Genomic DNA, 27,175 nt, shown 5'->3' on the forward strand with positions numbered 1-27,175 from the left:
CAGTGACCTTGGCTGGCGGTTGCCACTCCAGGATGGCATGTATCTTGCCTTCATCTATGCGTATCCTGCCACCTCCCACTATGTGGCCAAGGAATGGGATCTCCTGCTGGGTGAATGAGCACTTCTCCCTCTTAACAAATAGCTTGTGCACCCGCAACACCTCAAACACTTGTCTAAAGTGGTCTACATGCTCTCCCAAAGTCTGGTTGTAGATCACAATGTCATCCAAATAAACCACAATAAACCGATCAAGGAATGACTGAAGTACCTTGTTCATAAGGGTGCAGAATGTTGCTGGGGCGTTCGTGAGTCCGAAAGGCATCACTAAGAACTCATACGAACCATACCGAGTGACACATGCTGTCTTTGGCTCATCTCTCTCTTCGATCCTGACTTGATAGTAGCCTAACCTCAAATCTAGCTTGGTGAACCACTTTGCGCTCCCAAGTTGATCGAACAAGTCTGCAATGAGTGGGATGGAGTACTTATTCTTGATGGTCAGCTTATTCAAAGCCTAGTAGTCTATGCACAGCCACAACGACCCATCATGCTTGTGCTGAAATAGAATCGGTGCACCATAGGGTGCCTTCGATGGCCTAATGAAGCCAACATCAACTAACTCTTTGAGCTGCTTCCTCAACTCCTCCAACTCTGGTGGAGACATTCGGTAAGGGGCTCTAGCTGGTGGCTTGGCCTCAGACACCAGCTCGATCTTGTGGTCCACCTCCCTCTTAGGTGGTAGCTTGCTAGGTAGCTTTGTGGGCATCACATCACTAAAGGTCTTCAGCACCTTTAGCACCTTTAAGGGTGAATCGGTCTCCTTCTCCCTTGGCTCATCATATTTCAGGGCTGCCAAGCAGGTGTCTTTTTGTCTGCTTACCGCCTTGGCAAATTGGATGGCTGACACCACCCGCGACCCAACTTCAAACCCTCTCTTCAATGGCACTAGGCATTGGCACCGTGCATCCAAGATGCAAACACAATCGGTAAAAGGCATAAGGAGGGCATTAATCCGAACAAGGAAATCCAACCCAATCACAAACTCATAGTCGTTAAGGGGTATTACCTCAATGGTCTCCTTGCCTTTCCAGTCTCTAAGCTGTAACTCCATTCCCTGCACTACTCCAATGGTTGAAACTTCCTTGGAGTTCACCATTTTGATGGTACCAGTCCTTTTTTGCACTTTTAGTCTGAGCTTCCAGGCTCTATCACCTGGAATAAAAAGATGTGAGGCACCTGTGTCCACTAGTGCGCTCACCTTTTGACCCGTAACCATCAGATCTGCAAACATGAAGCCCTTTGGCTTGCGACTTCCCTTACTTTGGACAGTATTGAGCACTAACGACCCAAGATTTGCTGCCCCTGACTCTAGCACCTCATCAGACTCCTTGTCAAAAGCAGCCAGCTTACCCTTCTGCGAGTAATTACGCGTTATGTGTCTCCCTCCACATAGGTAGCATGCTAGTGGCTCTCGGTCCCCTTTTGCTTTCCACTTGCCTGCTGGTGGCTTCCTCTTGCCATCCTTGGTTGAATGGTCTCGGTCTCCATCCTTGGACTCTCGATCACGGTCCTTCCCCTTGGACTACTTCTTTTGATCCCTATCGTCCTTGCCCTTACCCTTGGGCTTGGTAGACTCGAACTTGTTCAGAGGCTTGAACTCTATCAAGGCCTCGACAGTAGTCATGGCTTTAGCCAAGTCATGAACTCCTCTCCTTTGTAGCTCATGCTTCACCCACGGCTTCAGCCCATCCATGAAAGCAAATAAGGTGTCCTTTTCACTTAGATCTGAGATCTGTAGCATCAGTTCAGAGAATTTTTGGACATACTCCCTTATGTCCCCTTGCTGGCTCAACCTACGTAACTTTGCCCGTGCTTCATCATCAGCATACTCTGGGTAAAATTGTTTTCTGAACTCTTTTTGAAACTCTACCCAGGTTCCAATCTTGGCACTCCCACGCCTGACATCATCACACCTATGCCTCTACCACAATAAGGCTACATCAGTGAGATACATAGCAGCGGTGCTTACCTTTATCACCTCGCCTTGCATGCCTATGGCCTGGAAGTACTGCTCCATACCCCAAAGGTAGTTATCTACTTCCTTGGCCACCCTAGTCCCCTTGAACTTCTTAGGCTTGGGGACATCCAATCTGGACTTGGACACTCTAGCCAACATGCCATTCCTAATGGTAGTCTTGCAAGCAACGAGCTCACTGGTAAGCTCCTCCATCCGCTGGCACATGGCTTCCATGCCATCGCGCAAGGTCAGCACTTCAGCCTCCAAGGTCTGATTCTTTTGGGTGAACATGTCCAAGCCTTTGTTGAGAGCAACTTGCAGCTCACTCTGGATCTCCTCCCTCATGGAGTCTAACAATGCAATGTGAGTCTCTACCCCCTCAAGCTTCTCCCCCATGTTGCCCATGGTCACCTCCACCTTGGCCAGCCTATCGTCTATGGTAGACCAGATATCTCTAGAAGTGGCTTTCCTCCCTCTTCCATGCCCATGCTCCTGGGCCTCTGGTTGTTGGTTAGCAGCGTCACTTTGGGATGCCATCTCCTCTAACCTTCACAACATAAACACGCAGAATCGAACTTGCTCTGATACCAACTATCACGGGCTTCAACCTTAGACTCAGAAACCGTACGACCTTAGGCTTGGAATCTCCTCCTTTATGCCTAAGTCAGCCTAAAACACAAGCGTACGGGCACTAGAACAACAAGAAGGGCTAATTATGCAAGTTAAAGAGAAACAGGATAAGAAGGCAGAATTCTGGAAATGCTCTTGTATTCACTGAAACAGAAGTGTTTGATGGTGTACAAATGAGGGAGGAGTAGCCCTCTATTTATAGTCGAGGCTCCAGCTTACACTTAATGGCAATATCCCTAGAATAAAGGCTAAAATCATGGGATTATACATATTACAATCAATCAGGATGCTAACTCCTGATTTTCAGGGTCAACCAAATCTGTTAGGATGCTGCTGCTGATCCTACCTGCTTCCAGAAGCTTCCCTTGCGTGTCCAACACCTTGGGCCCTTCTGGATGTGGTGCGGGTAGCTTGTATGCCAAGCCTTGGTCTCACGGGCTGGCCTGCAAGTTAGGCGGGCGTTCTGAACTCGTTTGCTAGGCTCTGCGCGTAGATACCCGCCAGCACGCCTGGTCTGCAAGCCTCAACCTCGGCTCGCCTGCTGGTGCGCCTGATCTGCCTGGCATGCCCGCCCAGGGTGTGACACTTGGCCCTTATATTGGCCCCCTATCCCTCATCAAACCTCGAGAACTCACACCCCCTTAAAGAGCATTTGACATTTTATAGGTTTGCTGCCAATAGCCATTAAAGTGTCTGAAATGGGAACACTTTTTTCAAATAGTCACAAAATCTTCTCCACTTCGAGTTTTTAGCTGAATTTTTTTGTGCATATGGAGTTCATTCCATGTCTAAGCCCCAGCCGAACTGAGGGTTACGGCAGCAGGACCGGCAGCGGGATCGACAGCACGTAGAGGGGGACCGTGTTGATCCCCGACTTACGCATTATGCCTCTCCGGCCGACTGAGCGCCAGCACGCTCGTTTCGTGGGTTGACTTAGGCATACGGAGTTCATCCCCAGTCTAAGCATATAGAGTTCATTCCCAATCTAAGATCAGATCGGACCGAGGGTTACAGCAGCAAGATCGACAGCACGCAGGGGGATCGAACAGGTCACCGGCTTACGCTTTCTGCCTCTCCGGTCGACTGAGCGCCCGCACGCCCATTCCGTGGGTTGGCTTAGGCATAGGGAGTTCATTCCATGTCTAAGCCCTAGTCAGACTGAGGGTTGTGGCAACAGGACCGGCAGCACGCAGAGGGGGATCGGGCCGATCTTCGGCTTGCGCATTACTCCTCTTCGGCCGGCTCAACGACCGCACGCTCATTTCGTGGGCTGACTTATGCATACAGAGTTAATTCCCAGTCTAAGATGGGACCAGACCGAGGGTAGCGGCAGCAGGATCGGTAGCACGCAGGGGGGACCGAGTTGATCCTTGGCTTGCACATTCTGCCTCTCTGGCCAGCTGAGCGCCTGCACGCTCGTTTCGTGGGTTGGCTTAGTTATACGGAGTTCATTCCATGTCTAAGCCCCAGTCAAACCAAGGGTTGTGGCAGCAAGATCGACAGCAGGATCGACAACACCCAGAGGGGGGTCGGGCTGATCCCTGGCTTGCGTATTATGCCTCTTTGGCCAGCTGAGCGCTCGTACGCTCATTTCATGGGTTAACTTCGGCATACAGAGTTCATCCCTAGTCTAAGCATATGAAGTTCATTCTCAGTCTAAGATTGAACCGGACCGAGATTTACGGTAGCAAGATCAGTAGCACGCAGGGGGGACCGGGTTGATCCTCGACTTGCGTATTCTGCCTCTCCCACCGACTAAGCGCCCGCACACCCGTTTCATGGGTTGGCTTAGGCATAGCGAGTTCATTCCATGTCTAAGCCCCAGCCGGACCGAGGGTTGTGGCAGTGGGACCTGCAGCACGCAGAAGGGGACCATGCTGATCTCCGGCTTGTGCATTATGCCTCTTCGATCGGCTTACCGCCCGTACGCTCATTTCGTGGGTTGACTTATGCATACAGAGTTCATTCCTAGTCTAAGATTGGACCGGACCGAGGGTTATGGCAGTAGGATCGACAGGACACAGTGGGGGACCGGGTCGATCCCCGGCTTGCGCATTCTACCTCTCTGGCTAGCTGAGCACGCGCGCTCTCGATTCGTGGGTTGGCTTAGGTATACGGAGTTCATTCCATGTCTAAGCCCTAGCCAGACCGAGGGTTGTGGTAGCAAGACCGGCAGCGGGATCGACAGCATGTAGAAGGGGATCGGGCTGATCCCTGACTTACGTATTATGCCTCTCTAGCCAGCCTCTCCGGCTGACTGAGCGCTCGCACGCTTGTTTCATGGGTTGACTTAGGCATACGGAGTTCATCCCTAGTCTAAGCATACAGAGTTCATTCCCAGTCTAAGATCCGACCAGATCGAGGGTTGCGTCAGTAGGATCGATAGCACACAGGAGGGACCGGGCCGATCCCTAGCTTGTGCATTCTACCCTTCCAGCCGACTGAGCGCCCGCACACCCATTTCGTGCATTGGCTTAGGCATAGGGAGTTTATTCCATGTCTAAGCCCCAGTCGGATCGAGGGTTGTGGCATCAGGATCGACAGGACGTAGAGGGGGATCGGGTTGATCCCCGACTTGCGCATTATGCCTCTTCGACCGGTTTAGAGCCCGAATGCTTGTTTCATTGGTTCACTTATGCATATGGAGCTCATTGCCAGTCTAAGATCAGATGGGATCGAAGGTTACGGTAGCAGGATCTACAGCATGCAGGGGGGACCGAACTGATCCTCGGCTTGCGCATTCTACCTCTCTAGTCTACTGAGCGCCCGCACGCTCGTTTCATGGGTTGGCTTAGGCAAACAGAGTTTATTTCAAGTCTAAGCCTCGGTCAGACTGAGGGTTGTGGTAGCAAGACTGGTAACGGGATCGACAGCACGCAGAGGGGGATTGGGTTGATCCCTGGCTTACGTATTATGCCTCTCCGACCAGTTGAGCACCCGCACGCTCGTTTCGTGGGTTGACTTAGGCGTACGAAGTTCATCCCCAGTCTAAGCATACGGAGTTCATTCCCAGTCTAAGATCAGACTGGACCGAGGGTTGCGACAGCAGGATCAGCGGCACGCAGGGGGACCGGGCCGATCCCCGGCTTGCGCATTTTGCCTCTCCGGCCGGCTGAGCGCCCGCACGCCCATTTCGTGGGTTCGCTTAGGCATAGGGAGTTCATTCCATGTCTAAGCCCCAGCCAGACCGAGGGTTGTGGCAACGAGATCGACAGCACACAGAGGAGGACCGGGCCGATCCTCATCTTATGCATTATGCTTCTTCGACCGGTTCAGCGCCCACACATTCGTTTCATGGGTTAACTTATGCATACGAAGTTCATTCCCAGTCTCAGATCAGACCAAATCGAGGGTTGTGGCAGAAGGATTGAGAGCACGTCAGGGGGACCAGGCCGATCCTCAGCTTGTGCATTCTACCTCTCCGACCGACTGAGCACCCGCACGCTCATTTCGTGGGTTGGCTTAGGCATACGGAGTTCATTCCATGTCTAAGCATACAGAGTTCATTCCAGTCTAAGATTTTGAGCCACGGTGCATATGCTGGGCTCGGGCATGTGCTGGTGCCGCATTTTTTTTGCCCAGTGCACCATCGTCGGAGCATTGTCGGAGCATCACCGAAGAGCCTAACCGGTGGTATTGGGGGTTCCGACAATTGGGGCGGCGGGGGGTGTGCGCGCATGATGTGTGATGGGTGCTGGTACTTGGCCCTTATATTGGCCCCCTATCCCTCATCAAACCTCGAGAAATCATACCTCTTTAAAGAGCATTTGCGATTTTATAGGTTTGCTGCCAGTAGCCATTAAAGTGTCTGAAATGGGGACGCTTTTTTGAAACGGTCACAAAAACTTCTCCACTTTGATTTTTTAGCTAAATTTTTTTGTGCCTGCCAAGAAAAATACAAGGATCACCTCTACCAAATTTGGGGACAAAACACTTTCTAAAAAAATTTAGAAAAAATCTCGAACCGCAAAAAGTTTTAAAAAAATTTGAAAAATAGAAAACGGGTCGTCTTGTCATGAAACTTCACATGAAGGCTTAGGGGACCATTGTATGAATTTACAAGCCATAAAAATGGCATTGGCATGGCAGAAATATGAAGATGTGCTTGAACCCACCTACCACCTGTTCGATCCCTGGCTTATGCATCCTGCCTCTCTAGTCGGCTGAGCGTCCGCACGCTCGTTTCGTTGGTTGACTTAGGCATATGAAGTTCATCCCCAGTCTAAGCATACGGAGTTCATTCCTAGTCTAAGATCAGACCAACCTGAGGGTTACGGTAGCAGGATCGATAGCACGCAAGAGAGACCAGGTCGATCCCCGGCTTGCGCATTCTACCTCTCTGGTCGACTCAGCGTCCGCACACTCATTTCGTAGGTTGACTTAAGCATACAGAGTTCATTCCCAGTCAAAGATCGAACCGGATCGTGGGTTGCAGTAGCAAGATCGATAGTACACAGGGGGGATCGGGTCGGTCCCCACTAGCGAATTCTACCTCTTCGGTAGGCTGAGCGCCCGCACGCTCGTTTCGTAGGTTGACTTAGGCATACGGAGTTCGTTCCTAGTCTAAGATCAGATCGGACCGAGGGTTGCGATAGTAAGACCAGTAGCAGGATCGACAGCACGAAGGGGGGGACTGGACCGATCCCCGACTTGCATATTCTACCTCTCCGGCTGACTGAGCCCCCATACGCTTGTTTCGTGGGTTGTCTTAGGCATACGGAGTTCATTCCATGTCTATGCCCCAGCCAGACCGAGGGTTGTGATAGCAAGACCGGCAGCACGTAGAGAGGGACCGAGCTGATCCTCAGCTTGTGCATTATGCCTCTCTGGCTGGCCTCTTTGGTTGGCTGAGCGCCCGTACGCTCGTTTCGTGTGTTAACTTAGGGATACAGATTTCATCCATAGTCTAAGCATATGGAGTTCATTCCCAGTCTAAGATCCGATCAGACCGAGGGTTGCGACAGTAGGATCGACGGCATGCAGGGGGACCGAGCCGATCCCCGGCTTACGCATTCTGCCTTTTCGATCGACTGAGCGCCCGTACACCCGTTTCATGGGTTGGCTTAGGCATAGGGAGTTCACTCCATGTCTAAGCCCCAGCCAGACCGAGGGTTATGGTAGCGGGACCGATAGCACGCAGAGGGGGATCGGATCGATCCTCGACTTACGCATTATGCCTCTTCAGTCGGCTCAACGCCAGCATGCTCATTTCGTGGGTTGACTTATGCATACGGAGTTCATTCCCAGTCTAAGAACGGATCGGACCGAGGGTTGCACAGCAAGATCGACAGCACACATGGGAGGACAGGGTCGATCCTCGACTTGCGCATTCTGCCTCTTCGATCGATTGAGCGCCCGTACGTTCGTTTCGTGGGTTGGCTTAGACATACGAATTTCATTCAATGTCTAAGCATACGGAGTTCATTCCAGTCTAAGATTTGGAGCCACGGTGCACATGCTGGGCTGGGCATATGCTGGTGCCACATTTTTTTTGCCCGGGGCACCATCTTCGGAGCATCGTCAGAGAGCCTAAGTGACGGCATTGGGAGTTCTGACGATTGGGGGGGCTGGGGGGTGTGCGCACATGATGTGCGATGGGTGCTGGTACTTGCCCCCTATCCCTCATCAAACCTCGAGAACTCACACCCCCTCAAAGAGCATTTGAGATTTTATCGGTTTGCTGTCAGTAGCCATTAAAGTGTCTGAAATGGGGACACTTTTTTCAAACGATCACAAAATCTTCTCCACTTCCAGTTTTTAGTTAAATGTTTTTGTGCATGCCAACAAAAATACAAGGATCACCTCTACCAAATACAAGGATCCCCGGCTTGCACATTATGCCTCTCCGACCAACTTTTTCGACTGGCTGAGAGACCCGTACGCTCATTTCGTGGGTTGACTTAGGCATACGGAGTTCATCCCCAGTCTAAGTATACCAAGTTAATTCCCAGTCTAAGATCGGATCGGACGAAGGGTTCCAGCAGTAAGATCGGCAGCATGTAGGGTGGACCGAGCCAATCCCCGGCTTACGCACTCTTCCTCTCTTGTTGGCTGAGCGCCCGTTCGCCCGTTTTATGTGTTGGCTTAGGCGTAGGGAGTTGATTCCATGTCTAAGGCCCAACCGGACCGAGGGTTGTGGCAGGGGGACCGTCAGCACGCAGATAGGGATCGGGCCGAACCCCGACTTGCGCATTATGGCTCTTCGGCTGGCTCAGTGCCCACACGCTCGTTTCATGGGTTGAATTAGGCATACGGAGTTCATTCCCAGTCTAAAATCAGACCGGACTGAGGGTTGCAGTAGCAGGATCGACAACACGTAGGGAAGGATCGGGTCGATCTCCGGCTTGCGCATTCTGCCTCTCCGATCGACTGAGCACCCGTGAGCTTGTTTCATGGGTTTGCTTAGGCATATGGAGTTTATTCCATGTCTAAGCATACGGAGTTCATTCCCAGTCTAAGATCGGACCGGACCGAAGGTTGAGACCGTAGGACCAGCAGCAGGATCGATAAGACATAAGAGGGGCCGGACCGATCCCCGACTTGTGTATTCTACCTCTCCGGTTGGTTGAGCACCCGCACATTCATTTCGTGGGTTGGCTTAGGCATACGGAGTTCATTCCATGTCTAAGCCCCAGCTGGACTGAAGGTTGTGGCAGCAGGATCGACAGCGGGATCGACAGCACGTGGAGGGAAACAGGGCTGATCCCCGGTTGGTGTATTATGCCTCTTCGACCGGCCTCTCCGACCGGCTAAGCACCCGCACACTCGTTTCATTGGTTGACTTAGGCATACGAAGTTCATCCCCAGTCTAAGCATACGGAGTTCATTCCCAGTCTAAGATCGAACCGAACCGAGGGTTGCGACAGTAGGATTGACAGCACGTAGGGGGATCGAGCCAATCCTGGCTTGCGCATTCTGTCTCTCCGGTCGGCTGAGCGCCCGCACGCCCATTTCATGGGTTGGCTTAGTCATAGGGAGTTGATTCCATGTCTAAGCCCCAGTCGGACCGAAGGTTGTGGTAGCGGGACTGACAGCACGCAGAGAGGGACTCGACCGGTCCTCGATGTCACGGACTAAGCTTTCTCTCAGCAAGCAATAGACCGTGCGGCACTTGAATGGGTGCTCCCAACCAAGTCAGCCTTCAATAGATCGATATCTGAACAAATAACCGTAAGCCATGGTTAGTCCCAAGCATTCACAATAAGACACAATATATCGAGATCGATCTCAAGCACACACACAAGAAGGCATATTTGTATCGAGAAAAAGAAAAACACATCGAGGTAACAATCGGAACATTCAATCGGGGTGAGTTTTATTATAGTCAGGAATCATACATCGGGACCTCCCACCATCACCAGGGCTAGGGGGTAGCCCTTGGTGGGTGGCCTAGGCTCGCATAGCAACCGGTGAGACAGCCCAACACTATGCTGTCGGTTCACCCCCCTAAAGAGCCTTAGAGATTTTAGAGTTATGCTACCAGTAACCATTACAATGTTTTAAATGGGGACACTTTTCCTAGCACAAGGGATCTACCCAGCCATGGCCCTATATATGGGTGGCTTATGGCAATCTAAGTCCCGATCATGGCCCTATACAAGGTTGGCTCATGACATCTTCCCCCACCTATTCTATCGACGTCCTCATCGACTTGCTAGCTTGAAATTCTTTGATCTTCCTTTGAAATCTCTGGAGGTCGTGTTCTCTCTCCCAGCTGGTTTCTTCTAGTCCTAATCCCTTCCACTTCACTAAGTACTCCCGAACTAGTCTTCAAGATATCTTGGTTTCCCTGTCAACTAAGATCTCTTTAACTCCACGCTTTGAGGGTGTCTTCATGGTGATGGCAGCTCTGGTTGGCTCCTTTTGGCTAGCATCTGTAGGATCTGCATGGAAAGGTTTCAGGTTGCTCACATGAAATACTGGGTGCACCTTCATCCACTTTGGTGGGTCGATTTTGTAAGAAGCATTCCCCACTTTGGATTACTGAACCTTCATATTTATGCACCAGTCTACGATCTCTCTTTCTCAAGAACCTGGTTTGTTCAGGAACTAGTCGAACAAGAACCAAATCACCAACTTGAAATTGTTGAGCCCTACGACCCTTGTCTGCCCATTTCTTCATCTGCTTTGATGCTTTCTCCAGGTAAGCTTATGTAATCTCTGTGTTTTGTTTCCACTCCTTGCTGAGATTGAAGGCTCTCGAATTTTTTCCTCCATATTGTTCCAAGGAAGTGTGGGGTAGCCTTAGTAATTGTCTAGTGACCACCTCAAATGTGCTCTTATTGGTGGAAGAGCTTTTGTTGGAATTAAAGCAGAGTTGAGCCATGTCTAATAATGAAGGCCAGTCTGTCTGATTGGCTTGAACAAAATGCCTCAAGTATTCCTCTAATAATTCATTGAACCGTTCCGTTTGACCATCGGTTTGAGGGTGATAGCTTGAGGAGATGTTGAGTTGGGACCCCAATATCTTGAAAAGTTCTCTCCAGAAAGACCCCATGAATATCGGATCTCGATCGCTAACAATGTTTTGAGGGAGGCCCCAGTATTTGACCACATGTTTGAATAATAGTCGAGCTGTGTCTTTCGCTGTGCAATACTTGTGAGCGGGAATGAATGTGGTGTATTTAGAGAACCGGTCAATCACCACCAAAATAGCTCCAAGGTCACCAACCTTGGGTAGGCTCGAAATTAAATCGAGGGAGATGCTTTCCCACGGTTTGGCGGGTACTGGTAGTGGTTCAAGCATGCCTGCAGGTTTCCTTCTTTCAACCTTGTCTTGTTGGAAAATGAGGCAAGTCTTCGTATAGTCCATCACATCTTGTTGCATGTGAGGCCAATAGTACCCCTGTTTCAATAATGCCAAAGTGTGTTGCCGGCCCGGGTGTCCCGCCCATGGTGTGTCATGACATTCCTTCATCAGCATCTGTCCCAGACCTTCTGTTCTTGGCATAAACACTCGAGGCCCCTTGGTTCATAAGATCCCATTTTCTTGCCAGAAGTACTTGGACTTCCCTTCTTCCACTAGCTTCAGGATGGCACAAGCTTGCAGGTCATTCCCTAAGTGATCTCCAATCAACTTGTGAATGTCTGTAGTGGCTCTGCTAGTCACCATTGGGGTAATTCTTCTAAGGGCCGCTAAATCTGCTCGCCTACTCAATGCATTGGCCACTTGATTGGTCTTTCCAGTGGTGTGCTCAAAACAAAAGTCGAACTCCACTAAAAATTCCTGCCACCTAGCTTGTTTTGTCGTAGCCTTGGTTGGGTGAGAAAATGGCTAACGGTCGCAATGTCTGTCTTCACGACAAAGTGTGAACCCAACAAGTAATGTCGCCAAGCCCTCAAGCAATGAACCACTGCCAGGAGTTCTTTTTCTTGGGTCGTATATTTCCTTTCAGCTTCACTTAGCTTCCTACTTTCAAATGCTACCGGTTGATGTTGTTGCAAAAGCACTCCTCCAATAGCAAAATCAGATGCATCCGTCTGAACTTCGAAAGGCTTTTCAATATCAGGGAGAGCTAAGATGGGATCCTTCATAATAGCATCTTTCAATCCCTTGAAAGGCTCTTGGTACTCACTCATCCAACACCATTTATGCTTCTTTTTCAATAGCTCCGTGAGGGCTATGGTCTTGTGAGAGTACCCTTCCACAAACCTTCTATAATAGTTGGCTAGTCCCAAAAATGAGCGGAGCTCACTAACATTCTTCGGTGTTGTCCACTCCTTGATGGCCCTAACCTTTTCCATGTCTATTCGAATGTGGCCATGTTCGACAATGTGATCGAGAAAATAGATTTGGGTCTGAGCAAATGCACACTTCTCCCTTTTTACGTATAACTAGTGGTCCTGTAATCTTTGAAGTACCTGGCGCAAGTGTTCTTGATGTTCTTCCAAGGTGGAGCTATATACCACTATATCATCTAAATAGATGACTACAAATTTGTCTAGGTAGTCATGGAATACCTGATTCATCAATGTACAAAATGTGGCAGGAGCATTGGTCAGTCAAAAAGGCATAACAAGAAATTGAAATGCACCATATCGTGTCACACAAGTGGTCTTTGGCTCATCTCTCTCAACGATTCTGACCTGATGGTAGCCAGATCTCAGGTCCAATTTGGAGAAGTACTTGGCCCAGCTCAATTGATCAAACAAGTCTGCTATAAGGGGGATGGGATATTTGTTTCTTATGGTGACTTTGTTCAGGGACCTATAGTCAACACATAATCGTAAACTTCCATCATGCTTCTTCTGAAATAGCACTGGTGCTCCGAAAGAAGCCTTTGATGGTCTGATGAACTTGACTTGTAACAGCTCATCTAACTATTTTCTTAGTTCGGCCAACTCTGGTGGGGCCATGCGATAAGGAGCTCTAGCAGGCAGTTCGCTCCTAGGAGGAGCTCAATTTCTTGGTCCACTACTCGTCGAGGGGGTAAAACCTTAGGCAACATCTCTGGCATCACCTCTTCGAATTCTTCCAATATTTTTCCCACACCATCAAGTATTGGTTCTACTTTTGACCCTTTTTTATAGATCGACACAGCCACAAAGGAGGGTTCCCCTTTCTTTACCCCTTTCTTGAACTGTAAAGCTGAAATCATTTTCTTCCTACTCTTTGGTAAGATGTTGGCTGGCACCACACATGGATTTTCCCCTAAGAACAACAAGCAGCTAGCGACGGGAATAAGGATGACCTGAGCCAACATCATGAAGTCCAATCCGAGAACAACATCAAAGTCATCCATGGGGGAAATTGTAAAGTCTACCTTCCCTTCCCATGGCCCCAATCGGGTTGTCACACTCTTGGAGCTTCCACTGATCATAAAGGCTGGCAAGTTGACCGCCTTCATTCGTCTACAGTCTTTACTAATCTGAAGACCACACCTTTTTGCTTCTTCTGGTGTGATGAAAGTGTCGGTTGCACCCGTATCCACCATAGCCTTAGTGGCTTTCTCATTGATCGTCAAGTTCACATACATCAAGCCTCTACTCTGCTCTTTATTTATAATGTTCAATTGGGTGCAGAGGGCATTAAGGAACCTTATTGAACCCATCCTGGCTGGCTCCTCTTCAGCTTCTTCAACACTCTCTGGCACTTTTATAGACTCTTGAGACGAGGTCCTTAAGGCATTAAGGGCTCCCTTGTACGGGCATTCAGCCACCCGATGCAGTCCCTTGCAAAGAAAGCAAGCTAGCGGTTGCCTAGGCTTGAAAATCCCTGCGTTGCTTATCTTGGGTTGGGTGCTATCTCGACCAAAAGACCTCCTATCTGATCCCCCACTGAAGGGCCAGTCCAACCTGGTCATCTTTCCCCCACTCCCAAAGTTGAAGCTACTGCCAGCTGATGGAGGATTTTTTCATTTTGAAGAGCCATCATTATAATCGTGGAGATGTTCAGTTGCAGCCATGGCCATGGCCACATCTTGCACTTTCTGCCTTTGTAGTTCTGTTCTTGCCCAAGGCTTGAGGCCCTCAAGAAAATAGAACATCTTGTCCTTTTCGGACATGTCCCAAATATCCAACATCAGGGTAGAAAAGCTCCTTACAAACTCTCGCACCATTCCTGTTTGCACCAATTCTCGAAGTCTCCTTCGAGCCATATACTCCACATTCTCAGGGAAAAACTGGTTTTTCAATTCTCACTTCAGATTCGTCCAAGTCTTAATCAAGCACTCGTCATCGACAAACTTGGAATGCCACCACAGCTTGGCATCCCCTGCGAGGTACATCGACGCCATTGCTACCTTGTCTTCCTCTGAATCCGTGTGTACAGCTCGGAAGTACTGCTCCATGTCAAACAAGAAATTTTCAAGTTCTTTAGCATCCCTTGCCCCCTTATAGCATCGAGGCTCTGGCACCTTGGGCCTTTTTCCCTTTTCCATCGAGCTCGAACCCGATCTGGCCACAGCCATTTGTAGGATGCTCACCTATGCTCTGAGCTTCTCAAACTCCTTTTGGAGAATGTTCAAGGCATCTCTAGCCTCTTTGCTTATGTTGTGGAGAGTATCGGACAACTCCCACTAGGTTGTCTCGATCTCCCTCACTTGATCTTTAGTTGCCATATGAGTTTTCATTGCGACCACCACGGCCTCAAGTTCCTCAATTCTCTGTTGATGATTGGGTCCACCACTTGTGGCCATCTCATTCATTTTTCTAGCACTTCTCAACCGTGCTCTAATACCACGTGTCACGGACTAATCTTTCTCTCAGCAAGCAATAGATTGTACGACACTTGAATGGGTGCTCCCAACCAAGTCAGCCTTCAATAGATCGATATCTGAACAAATAACCATAAGCCATGGTTAGTCCTAAGCATTCACAATAAGACACAATATATCGAGATCGATCTCAAGCACACACACAATAAGGCATATTCGTATCGAGAAAAAGAAAAACACATCGAGGCAACAATCGAGACATTTAATTAGGGTGAGTTTTATTATAGTCAGGAATCATACATCAGGACCTCCCACCATCACCAGGGCCAGGGGGCAGCCCTTGGTGGGTGGCCTAAGCTCGCATAGCAATCGGGGAGACAGCCCAACACTACGTTGCCGGCTCACCCCCCTAAAGAGCCTTAGAGATTTTAGAGCTATGCTACCAGTAACCATTACAATGTTTGAAATGGGGACACTTTTCCTAGCACAAGGGATATACCCAGCCATGGCCCTGTACATGGGTGGCTTATGGCAACCTAAGTCCCGATCATGGCCCTATACAAGGTTGGCTCATGACACCCGGCTTGCGCATTATGCCTTTTCGGTCGGCTCAATGCCTGCATGCTCATTTCGTGGGTTGACTTAGGCATACGGAGTTCATTCCCAGCCCAATATTGGACTGGATCGAAGGTTGTGGCAACAGGATCGACAGCACACAGGAGGGACTGGGCCGATCCCTAGCTTACGCGTTCTACCTCTCCGATCGACTGAGCACCCGCACGCTCGTTTCGTGGGTTGTTTTAGGCATACGGAGTTCATTCCATGTCTAAGCATACGGAGTTCATTCCCAGTCTAAGATCAGACCGGACCTTGGGATATGGTAGCAGGACTAGCAGTAGGATCGGCAGCACGTAGGGGGGACCGGATTGATCCCTGACTTGCGCATTCTACCTCTCCGACAAGCTAAGCGCCCGTACGCTTGTTTCATGGGTTGGCTTAGGCATACATAGTTCATTCCATGTCTAAGCCCCAGCCGGATCGAGGGTTGTGGTAGCAGGACTGGTAGCGGGATCGACAGCATACAGAGGGGGACCAGGCTGATCCCCAGCTTACGCATTCTGCCTCTTCGGCCAGCCTCTTCGGCTAGCTGAGCGCCCACACGCTCGTTTTATGGGTTGACTTAGGAATACGGAGTTCATCTCTAGTCTAAGCATACGAAGTTCATTCCCAGTCTAAGATCAGACCAGATCGAGGGTTACGGCAGCAGGATCGACAGCACGTAAGGGGGATCGGGCCGATCCTCGGCTTGCGCATTCTACCTCTCCGGCCGACTGAGCACCCGTACACCCGTTTCGTGGGTTAGCTTAGGCATAAGGAGTTCATTCTGTGTCTAAGCCCCAGCCGAACTGAGGGTTGTGGCAGTGAGACCGACAGCACACAGAGGGGGATTGGGTCGATCCTCGGCTTACGCATTATGCCTCTTCGACCGGCTCAGCACCTGCACACTTATTTCATGGGTTGACTTATGCATAAGGAGTTCATTCCCAGTCTAAGATCAGACCAGACCAACGATTACGGTAGCAGGATCGATAGCATGTAGGAAGGGATCGGGTCGATCCCCGACTTGCTCATTCTGCCTCTCCTACTGGCTGAGCGCCCACACGCTCATTTCATTGGTTGGCTTAGGCATACGGAGTTCATTCCATGTCTAAGCATACGGAGTTCATTCCATGTCTAAGATTTTGAGCCATGGTGCACATGCTGGGCTCGAGCATGTGCTGGTGCCACATTTTTTTTCGCCCGTGGCACCATCGTCGGAGCATCACCGGAGAGCCTAACCGACGGCATTAGGGGTTCCGGTGATTGGGGGGGCTGGGGGTTGTGCGCACATGATGTGCGATGGGTGCTGGTACTTGGCCCTTATATTGGCCCCCTATCCCTCATCAAACCTCGAGAACTCACACCCCCTTAAAGAGCATTTGAGATTTTATAGGTTTGCTGTCAGTAGCCATTAAAGTGTCTGAAATGGGGACACTTTTTTCAAACGGTCACAAAATCTTCTCCACTTCGAGTTTTTACAAGGATCACCTTTACCAAATTTGGGGACAAAACTCTTTCTAGAAAAATTTTTAAAAATCTCAAATCGAAAAAAGTTTGAAAAATCGTGAAAAATAGAAAATGGATTGTCTTGCAATGAAACTTCACATGAAGGCTTAGGGGACCATTGTATGAATTTAAAAGCCATAAAAATGGCATTGGCATGGCAAAAATATGAAGATGGGCTTGTACCCACCTACCACCGTTCGATCCCCGGTTTACGCATCCTGTCTCTTTGGTCGGCTGAGCGCTCGCACGCTCATTTCATTGGTTGACTTAGGCATATGGAGTTCATCCCCAGTCTAAGCATACGAAGATCATTCCCAGTCTAAGATCAGACCGGACCGAGGGTTGTGGCAGCAGGATCGACAGCACGTAAAGGGGGATCGGATCGATCCTCGGCTTACACATTATGCCTCTCCGGTCGGCTCAGTGCCCGCACGCTTGTTTCATGGGTTGACTTGGCATACGGAGTTCATTCCTAGTCTAAGATCAGACCGGACCGAGGGTTGCGATAGCAGGATCGATAGCACACAGAACGGACCGGGTCGGTCCCTGGCTTACGCATTCTGCCTCTCCGACTGACTGAGCGCCTGCACGCTAATTTCGTGGGTTGGCTTAGGCATACAGAGTTCATTCCATGTCTAAGCATACGAAGTTCATTCCCAGTCTAAGATCGGATCGGACTGAGGGTTGTGGTAGTAGGACCAGCAGTAGGATCGACAGCATACAGGGGGGACAGGGTCGATCCCCGGCTTGCGCATTCTACCTCTGCGGCTGGCTGAGCACTTGCACGCCTATTTCATGGGTTGGATTAGGCATAGGGAGTTCATTCAATGTGTAAGCCCCAGTCAGACCGAGGGTTGTGGCAGTGGGATCGACAGCACACAGAAGAGGATTGGGCTGATCTCTAGCTTGCGCATTATGCCTCTCCGGCAGGCTCAATGTCCGAATGCTTATTTCGTGGGTTGACTTAGGCATACAAAGTTCATTTCCAGTCTAAGATCAGACCAGACCAAGGGTTGCAGTAGCAAGATCGACAGCACACAGGGAGGACTGGGCTGGTCCCCAACTTACGTATTCTACCTCTCCGGTCGGTTGAGCACCCGCACACTCGTTTCGGGGGTTGACTTAGGCATACAGAGTTCATTCCATATCTAAGCCCTAGCTGGACTGAGGGTTGTGGTAGCAGGACCAACAGCGGGATCAATAGCGGGATCGACAGCATGCAGAAGGGGACCGGGTTGATCCTCGGCTTGCACATTATGCCTCTCCGATCGACTGAACATCCGTACGCTTATTTCGTGGGTTGACTTAGGCATATGAGTTCATCCCCAGTCTAAGCATACGGAGTTTATTGCCAGTCTAAGATCGGACAGGGCCGAGGGTTGCGATAGTAGTATCGGTAGCACGCAGGGGGGACCGAGCTGATCCCCGGCTTACGCACTCTACCTCTCCGGCTGGCTGAGCGCCTGGACGCCTGTTTCGTGGGTTGGCTTAGGCATAGGGAGTTCATTCCATGTCTAAGCCCCAGTCGAATCGAGGGTTGTGGCAGTGGGATCGGTAGCACACAGAGGGGGACTAGGCCGATCCCTGGCATACGCATTACGCCTTTCTGACAGGCTCAGTGCCCGAATGCTTGTTTCGTTGGTTGACTTAGGCATACGAAGTTCGTTCCCAGTCTAAGATCAGACCAGATCGAGGGTTGTGATAGCAAGATCGATAGCACGCATGGGGGATCGGGTCGATCCCCAGCTTACACATTTTGCCTCTCTGGTCGGCTGAGCGCCCGCACGCTCGTTTCATGGGTCAGCTTAGGCATATAGTGTTCATTTCATGTCTAAGCATACGGAGTTGATTCCCAGTCTAAGATCGAATCGGACCGAGGGTTACGGTAGCAGGACCAGCAGTAGGATCGACAACACGTAGAGGGGACCAGATCGATCCCCAGCTTACGCATTCTGCCTTTCTGATCGGTTAAGCGCCCGCACGCTTATCTCGTGGGTTGACTTAGGCATACGAAGTTCATCCCCAGTCTAAGATCAGACCAGACTAAGGGTTGCGATAGTAGGATCGATAGCACATAGAAGGGACCGGGCCGATCCCCGACTTGTGCATTCTGCCTCTCTGATCGGTTTAGCGCTAGCACGCTCGTTTCGTGGGTTGGCTTAGGCATACGGAGTTCATTCCTTGTCTAAGCATACAGAGTTCATTCCCAATCTAAGATCTGACTGGACCGAGGCTTGCGGCCGTAGGACCAGCAGTAGGATTGACAGCACGTAGGGGGATCGGGCTGATCCTTGGCTTATACATTCTACCTTGCCAGCTGGCCTCTTCGATCGATTGAGTGCCCGCACGCTCGTTTTATGGGTTGACTTAGGCATACGGAGTTCATCCCCAATCTAAGCATACGAAGTTCATTCCCAGTCTAAGATCAAACCGAACTGAGGGTTGCGGTAGCAGGATCGGTTACACAAAGGGGGGACCGAGCCGATCCACGACTTACGTATTCTGCCTCTCCGACAGGCTATGCGCCTATACGCTCATTTCGTGGGTTGGCTTAGGCATACAGAGTTCATTCCATGTCTAAGCATACGGAGTTCATTCCCAGTCTAAGATCGAACTAGACCGAGGGTTGCGGCAGTAGGATCGACAGCACGTAGGGGGGCCCAGGCCTATCCCCAATTTATGCATTCTACCTCTTCGGTTGGCTGAGCGCCCACACACCTATTTCGTGGGTTGGCTTAGGCATAGGGAGTTCATTCCATGTCTAAGCCCCAGCCGGACCGAGGGTTGTGGCAGCGGGACCGACAGCACGCAGAGAGGGATCGGGTCGATCCCTGACTTACGCAATATGCCTTTCCGGCCAGCTCAGCGCCTGCACGCTCATTTTGTGGGTTGACTTAGGCATACGGAGTTCATTCCCTGTCTAAGATCAGACTGAATCGAGGGTTACGGTAGCAAGATCGATAGCATGCAGGGGGATCTGGCCGGTTTTCAGCTTGTGCATTCTGCCTCTTCGGCCGGCTGAGCACCTGCACGCTTGTTTCATGGGTTACCTTAGGCATACGGAGTTCATTTCATGTCTAAGCATACAGAGTTCATTCCCAGTCTAAGATCAGATCGGACCAAAGGTTGTGGCAGCAGGACCAGTAACAGGATCGATAGCACACAGGGGGGGATCGGGTCGATCCCCGGCCTACGCGTTCTGCCTCTCTGGCCGATTGAGCACCCGGATGCTCATTTCATGGGTTGGCTTAGGCATACGAAGTTCATTCCATGTCTAAGCCCCAGCCAAGTCGAAGGTTGTGGCAGCAGGACCGGTAGCGAGATCGACAGCACGCAGAAGGGGACTGGGCTGATCCCCGACTTATGCATTATGCCTCTCCGGCTGGCTGAGCGCCTGAACGCTCGTTTCGTGGGTTGACTTAAGCATACAGAGTTCATCCCCAGTCTAAGTATACGGAGTTCATTCCCACTCTAAGATCAGACTGAATCGAGGGTTACGACAGCAGGATCGACGGCATGCAGGGGGGATTGAACTGATCTCTGGCTTGCGTATTATGCCTCTTCGATCGACTGAGCACCTGCACGCCCGTTTCATGGGTTGGCTTAGGCATAGGGAGTTCATTCCATGTCTAAGCCCCAGCCAGATCGATGGTTATGGCAACGGGATCAGCAGCACACAGAGGGGGACCGGGCTGATCCCCGACTTGCGTTTATGCCTCTTCGATCGGCTCAACGCCCAAACGCTCGTTTCATGGGTTGACTTAGGCTTACGGAGTTCATTCCCAGTCTAAGATCAGATCGGATGGAGGGTTGCGACAGCAGGATCGACAGCACGTAGGGGGGATCGGGTCGGTCCCCGGCTTGCGTATTCTGCCTCTCCAGTCGGATGAGCGCTCGTATGCTCGTTTGGTGAGTTGGCTTAGGCATACGGAGTTCATTCCATGTCTAAGTGTATAGAGTTCATTCTCAGTCTAAGATTGGACCGGACTGAGGCTTGCGATAACAGGACCAACAGTAGGATCGACAGCACGTCGGGGGGGATCGACCGATCCCCGACTTGCGCATTCTACATCTCCGACCGGTTGAGCGCCCGCATGCTCCTTTCATGGGTTAACTTAGGCATACGGAGTTCATCCCCAGTCTAAGATTGGATCAGACCGAAGGGGACCTGGCTGATCCCCGGCACACGAGGGGGACCTGGCTGATCCCCTGCTTGTGCATTATGCCTCTTCGGCCAACCTCTCCTATCGGCTGAGCGCCTACACGCTCGTTTCATGGGTTGACTTAGGCATACAGAGTTCATCCCCAGTCTAAGCATACGGAGTTCATTCCCAGTCTATGATCAGACCAGACCGAAGGTTACGGTAGTAGGATCGGTAGCATGCAAGGCAGACCAGACCGATCCCTAGCTTGCGTATTCTGCCTCTCCAGTCGGTTGAGCCCCCGTACGCCCATTTCGTGAGTTGGCTTAGGCATAGGGATTCATTCCATGTCTAACCACCAGCGGAACTGAGGGTTGTGGCAGCGGGATCGACAGCACGCAGAGGGGGATCGGGCTGATCCCCGGCTTGCGCATTATGCCTCCTCGGTCGGCTCAACACCCGAACGCTCGTTTCATGGGTTGGCTTAGGCATACGGAGTTCATTCCCAGTCTAAGATCAGATCGGACCGAGGGTTACGATAGTGGGATCGATAGCACGTAGAGGGGGATTGGGTCGGTCCCCGGCTTGCGCATTCTGTCTCTCCGGTCGGTTGAGTGCCCATACGCTCATTTCGTGGGTTGGTTTAAGCATACGAAGTTCATTCCTTGTCTAAGCATACGAAGTTCATTTCCAATTTAAGATCAAACTGGACCGAGGGTTACAGCAGTAGGACCAGTAGCAGAATCGACAGCACGCAGGGGGGGACCAGACTGATCCCTAACTTACGCATTCTGCCTCTTTGGTCGACTGAGCACCCGCACGCTCATTTCGTGGGTTGGGTTAGGCATACGGGTTGTGGTGGTAGGACCGACAGCGGGATCAACAGCACGGAGAGAGGGATCGGGCTGAACCCCGACTTTCGTATTATGCCCTTCCGGCCTACTGAGTTCCCGTACGCTTTTTTCGTGGGTTGACTTAGGCATACGGAGTTCATCGCCAGTCTAAGCATATAGAGTTTATTCCTAGAGCATATAGAGTTTATTCCTAGTCTAAGATCGGACCTGACCGAGAGTTGCGACAGTAGGATCGACAGCATGTAGGGGGATCAGGCCGATCCCCAGCTTACGCATTCTGCCTCTTCGGCTGGTTGAGTGCCCGCACGCCCGTTTCGTGGGTTGGGCATAGGGAGTTCATTCCATTCTAAGCCCCAATCAGACTGAGGGTTGTGGCAGTGGGACCGGCAGCACGCAGAGGGGGATCGGGCCGATCCCTGACTTGCCCATTATGCCTCTCCAGTCGGCTCAGCGCCCGAACACTCGTTTCGTGGGTTGACTTAGGCATACAGAGTTCATTCCCAGTCTAAGATAGGACTGGACCAAGGGTTGTGGTCGCAGGATCGATAGCACGCAGGGGGGATCGGGCCGATCCCTAGCTAACGCATTCTGCCTCTCCGATTGGCTGAGCACCCGTACGCTCGTTTCGTGGGTTTGCTTAGGCATGCGGAGTTCATTCCATGTCTAAGCATACGGAGTTCATTCCCAATCTAAGATCGGACCAGACTGAGGGTTGTGGCAGCAGGACTAGCAGTAGGATCGACAGCACGTAGGAGGGACCGGGTCGATCCTCGACTTGTGCATTTTGCCTCTCCGGTCGGTTAAGCACCCGCACGCTCCTTTCGTAGGTTGGCTTAGCCATACAGAGTTCATTCCATGTCTAAGCATATGGAGTTCATTCCCAGTCTAAGATCAGATCAGACCGAGGGTTGCAGCAGCAGGACCAACAGCAGGATCGATAGCACGTAGGGGGGATCGGGCCGATCCCTGACTTGAGCATTTTGCCTCTCCGGTCGGCCTCTCCGATCGGTTAAGTGCCCACACATTCATTTCGTGGGTTGACTTAGGCATACGGAGTTCATCCCTAGGGTAAGCATATGGAGTTCATTCCTAGTCTAAGATCAAACTGGATCGAGGGTTGCGGCTGCAGGATCAATAGCACGCAAGGGGGACCGGGCCAATCCTCGGCTTGCGCATTTTGCCTCTCCAGCCGACTAAGCGCCCGCACGCCCGTTTGTGTGGGTTGGCTTAGGCATAGGGAGTTCATTCCATGTCTAAGTCCCAGCCAGACCGAGGGTTGTGGCAGCAAGACCGGCAGCACGCAGAGGGGGACCGGGCCGATCCCCGGCTTGCGCATTCTGCCTCTCCGGCCGGCTGAGCGCCCGTACGCTGGTTTCGTGGGTTGGCTTAGGTATACAAAGTTCATTCCATGTCTAAGTGTACACAGTTCATTCCCAGTCTAAGAGTTTGAGCCATGGTGCACATGATGGGCTTGGGCATGTGCTGGTGCCGAATATTTTTTGCCCGGGGCACCATCGTCGGAGCATCGTCGGAGAGCCTAACCGACGGCATTAGGGGTTCCGACGATTGGGGGGGTCGGGGGGTGTGCACACATGATGTGCGATCGGTGCTGGTACTTGGCCCTTATGTGGGCCCCCTATCCCTCATCAAACCTTAAGAACTCACAGCCCCTTAAAGAGCATTTGAGATTTTATAGGTTTGCTGCCAGTAGCCATTAAAATGTTTAAAATGGGGACACTTTTTTCAAACGGTCACAAAATCTTCTCCAGTTCGATTTTTTAGCTGAATATTTTTGTGCATTCCAACAAAAATACAAGGATCACCTCTACTAAATTTGGGGATGAAACTCTTTCTAAAAAAATTTTAAAAAATCCCGAACCACAAAAAGTTTTGAAAATCGTGAAAAATAGAAAACGGGTCGTCTTGCCACGAAACTTCACATGAAGGCATAGGGTACCATTGTATAAATTTACAAGCCATAAAAATGGCATTGGCATGGCAAAAATATGAAGATGTGCTTGAACCCACCTACCACCTGTTCGATCCCCGACTTGTGCATCCTGCCTCTCTAGTCGGCTGAGCGTCCGTATGCTCGTTTCGTGGGTTGACTTAGGCATACGGAGTTCATCCCCAGTCTAAGCATGTAGAGTTCATTCCCAGTCTAAGATCAAACCGGACCGAGGGTTGCGGCAGCAGGATCGGCAACATGAAAGGAGGACCAGGCCGATCCCCGGCTTGCGCATTCTACCTCTCCGGCCGGTTGAGCACCCGCACACCCGTTTCATGGGTTAGCTTAGGCATAGGGAGTTCATTCCATGTCTAATCCCCAGCCGAACTGAGGGTTGTGGTAGCGAGACCGACAGCACGTAGAGAGGGATTGGGTCGGTCCCTGGCTTGTGCATTATGCCTCTCAGGCTGGCTCAATCCCGCACGTTCTTTTCGTTGGTTGACTTAGGCATACTGAGTTCATTCCCAGTCTAAGATCAGACCGGACTGAGGGTTACGGCAGCAGGATCGACAGCCCACAGGGGGGACCGGACCAGTCCTCGTATGCTCGTTTCATGGGTTGGTTTAGGCCTACGGAGTTCATTCCATGTCTAAGCATACAGACTTCATTCCCAATCTAAGATTGGATCGGACTGAGGGTTGCGGTAGCAGGACCAACAGCAAGATCGACAGCAAGCAGGGGGATCGGTCTGATCCTCGGCTTGCGCATTCTGTCTCTCCGATCGACTGAGTGCCCGCACACTCATTTTATGGGTTGGCTTAGGCATACGGACTTCATTCCATGTCTAAGCCCCAACCGGACCGAGGGTTGTGGTAGCAGGATCGACAACGGGATCGACAACACGTAGAGGGGGACCAGGCTGATCCTCGGCTTACTCATTATGCCTCTTCGACCGGCCTCTCCAGCTGGCTGAGCGACTGCACGCTCGTTTCGTGGGTTGACTTAGGCATACGGAGTTCATCCCCCATCTAAGCATACAGAGTTTATTGCCAGTCTAAGATCGAACCAGACTGAGGGTTGTGACAGCAGGATCGACAGCATGCAGGGGAGATCGAGTCGATGCCCAACTTGTGCATTGTGCCTCTCTAGCTGGCTTAGCGCTCGCATGCCCGTTTCATGGGTTGGCTTAGGTATAGGGAGTTCATTCCACGTCTAAGCCCCAGTCCGACTGAGGGTTGTGGCAGTGGGACCGATAGCACGTAGAAGGGGATCAGGCCGATCCTCGGCTTGCACATTATGCCACTCTAGCCAGCTCAGCGCTCGAATGTTCGTTTCGTGGCTTAACTTAGGCATATGGAGTTCATTCCCAGTCTAAGATTAGATCGGATCGAGGGTTGCAGTAGCAGGATCGACAGCATGCAGGGGGGACCAGGCCGGTCCATGGCTTGCGCATTCTGCCTCTCTGGTTAGCTGAGCGCCCGACGCTCATTTCGGGGGTTGGTTTAGGCATACGAAGTTCATTCCATGTCTAAGCATATGGAGTTCCTTCCCAGTCTAAGATCAGACCGGACCGAGGGTAGCGACAGCAGGACCAGCATGCTCATTTCATGGGTTAACTTAGGCATACAAAGTTCAATCCCAGTATAAGATCGGACCGAATCGAGGGTTACGATAGTAGGATCGACAACACGTAGGGGGGATCGAGTCGGGCCACGACTTGTGCATTCTACCTCTTCGGTCGACTGAGCGCCTGCACGTTCGTTATGTGGGTTGGCTTAGGCATACGGAGTTCATTCCATGTCTAAGCATATGGAGTTCATTCACAGTCTAAGATCGAATCAGACCAAGGGTTGCAACAGCAAGACCAGCAACAGGATCGACAGCATACAGGGAGGGGCCAGGTCGATCCCCGGCTTGTGCATTCTGCCTCTCCGGTCGGTTGAGCACCCGCACACTCGTTTCGTGGGTTGGCTTAGGCATACGAAGTTCATTCCATGTCTAAGCCCCAATCGAATCGAGGGTCGTGGCAGTAGAACCGGCAGTGGGATCGACAGCAAGTAAAGGGGGATCGAGCTAATCCCCAACTTAGGCATAGGGAGTTCATTCCATGTCTAAGCCCCAGCCGGACCGAGGGTTGTGGCAGCAGGACAGACAGCACGCAGAGGAGGATCGAGTCAATCCCTGACTTGCGCATTATGCCTCTCCGGTCGGCTCAGCCTTCGAACGCTCGTTTCGTGGGTTGATTTAGGCATACGGAGTTCATTCCCAGTCTAAGATAGGACTGGACAAAGGGTTGCGATCGCAGGATCGATAGCACGCAGGGGGGACCGGGCCTACCCCTAGCTAGTGCATTTTGCCTCTCTAACCGGCTAAGCGCCCGCATGCTCATTTTGTGGGTTGACTTAGGCATACAAAGTTCATCCCCAGTCTAAGCATATGGAGTTCATTCCCAATCTAAGATCGGACCAGATCGAGGGGTGTGGTAGCAGGATCGACAGCATGCAGGGGGGACCGGGCCGATCCCCGGCTTGTGCATTCTGCCTCTCCGATTGGCTGAGCGCCCACACGCCCATTTCGTGGGTTGGCTTAGGCATAGGGAGTTCATTCCATGTCTAAGCCCCAGCCAGATCAAGGGTTGTGGTAGCAGGACCGGCAGCATGCAGAGGGGGATCGAGCCGATCCCCAACTTGTGCATTATGCCTCTCCGACCGGCTCGACGCCCGAACGCTCGTTTCATGGGTTGACTTAGGCATATAGGGTTCATTCCCAGTCTAAGATTGGACCGGACTGAGGGTTACGACAGTAGGATCGACAACACACATGGGGACCGGGCCGGTCCCCGACTTGCGTATTCTGCCATTTCGGTCGGCTGAGCGCCCGCACGCTCGTTTCGTGGGTTGACTTAAGCATACGGAGTTCATCCCCAGTCTAAGCATACGGAGTTCATTCCTAGTCTAAGATCAGATCGGATGGAGGGTTACGACAGTAGGACCAGCAGCACACAGGGGGGACTAGGTCGATCCCCGCTTGCGCATTCTGCCTCTTCGATCAGCCTCTCTGATCGACTGAGCGCCCGCACACTCGTTTCATGGGTTGACTTAGGCATACGAAGTTTATCCCCAGTCAAAGCATACGGAGTTAATTCCCAGTCTAATATCGGACTGGGCTGAAGGTTACGACAGCAGCATCGGCAGCACCAAGGGAGGACCGGGCCATTCCTAGGCTTGCACATTCTGCCTCTCCGGTCGGCTGAGTGCCTGCACGCCCGTTTCGTGGGTTGGCTTAGGCATAGGGAGTTTATTCCTTGTCTAAGCCCCAGCTGG

This window comes from Durio zibethinus, chromosome 8, assembly GCF_047325235.1.
Source record: "Durio zibethinus cultivar Kanyao isolate XHJ-2024 chromosome 8, ASM4732523v1, whole genome shotgun sequence".
NCBI classification, from domain to species: Eukaryota; Viridiplantae; Streptophyta; class Magnoliopsida; order Malvales; family Malvaceae; genus Durio; species Durio zibethinus.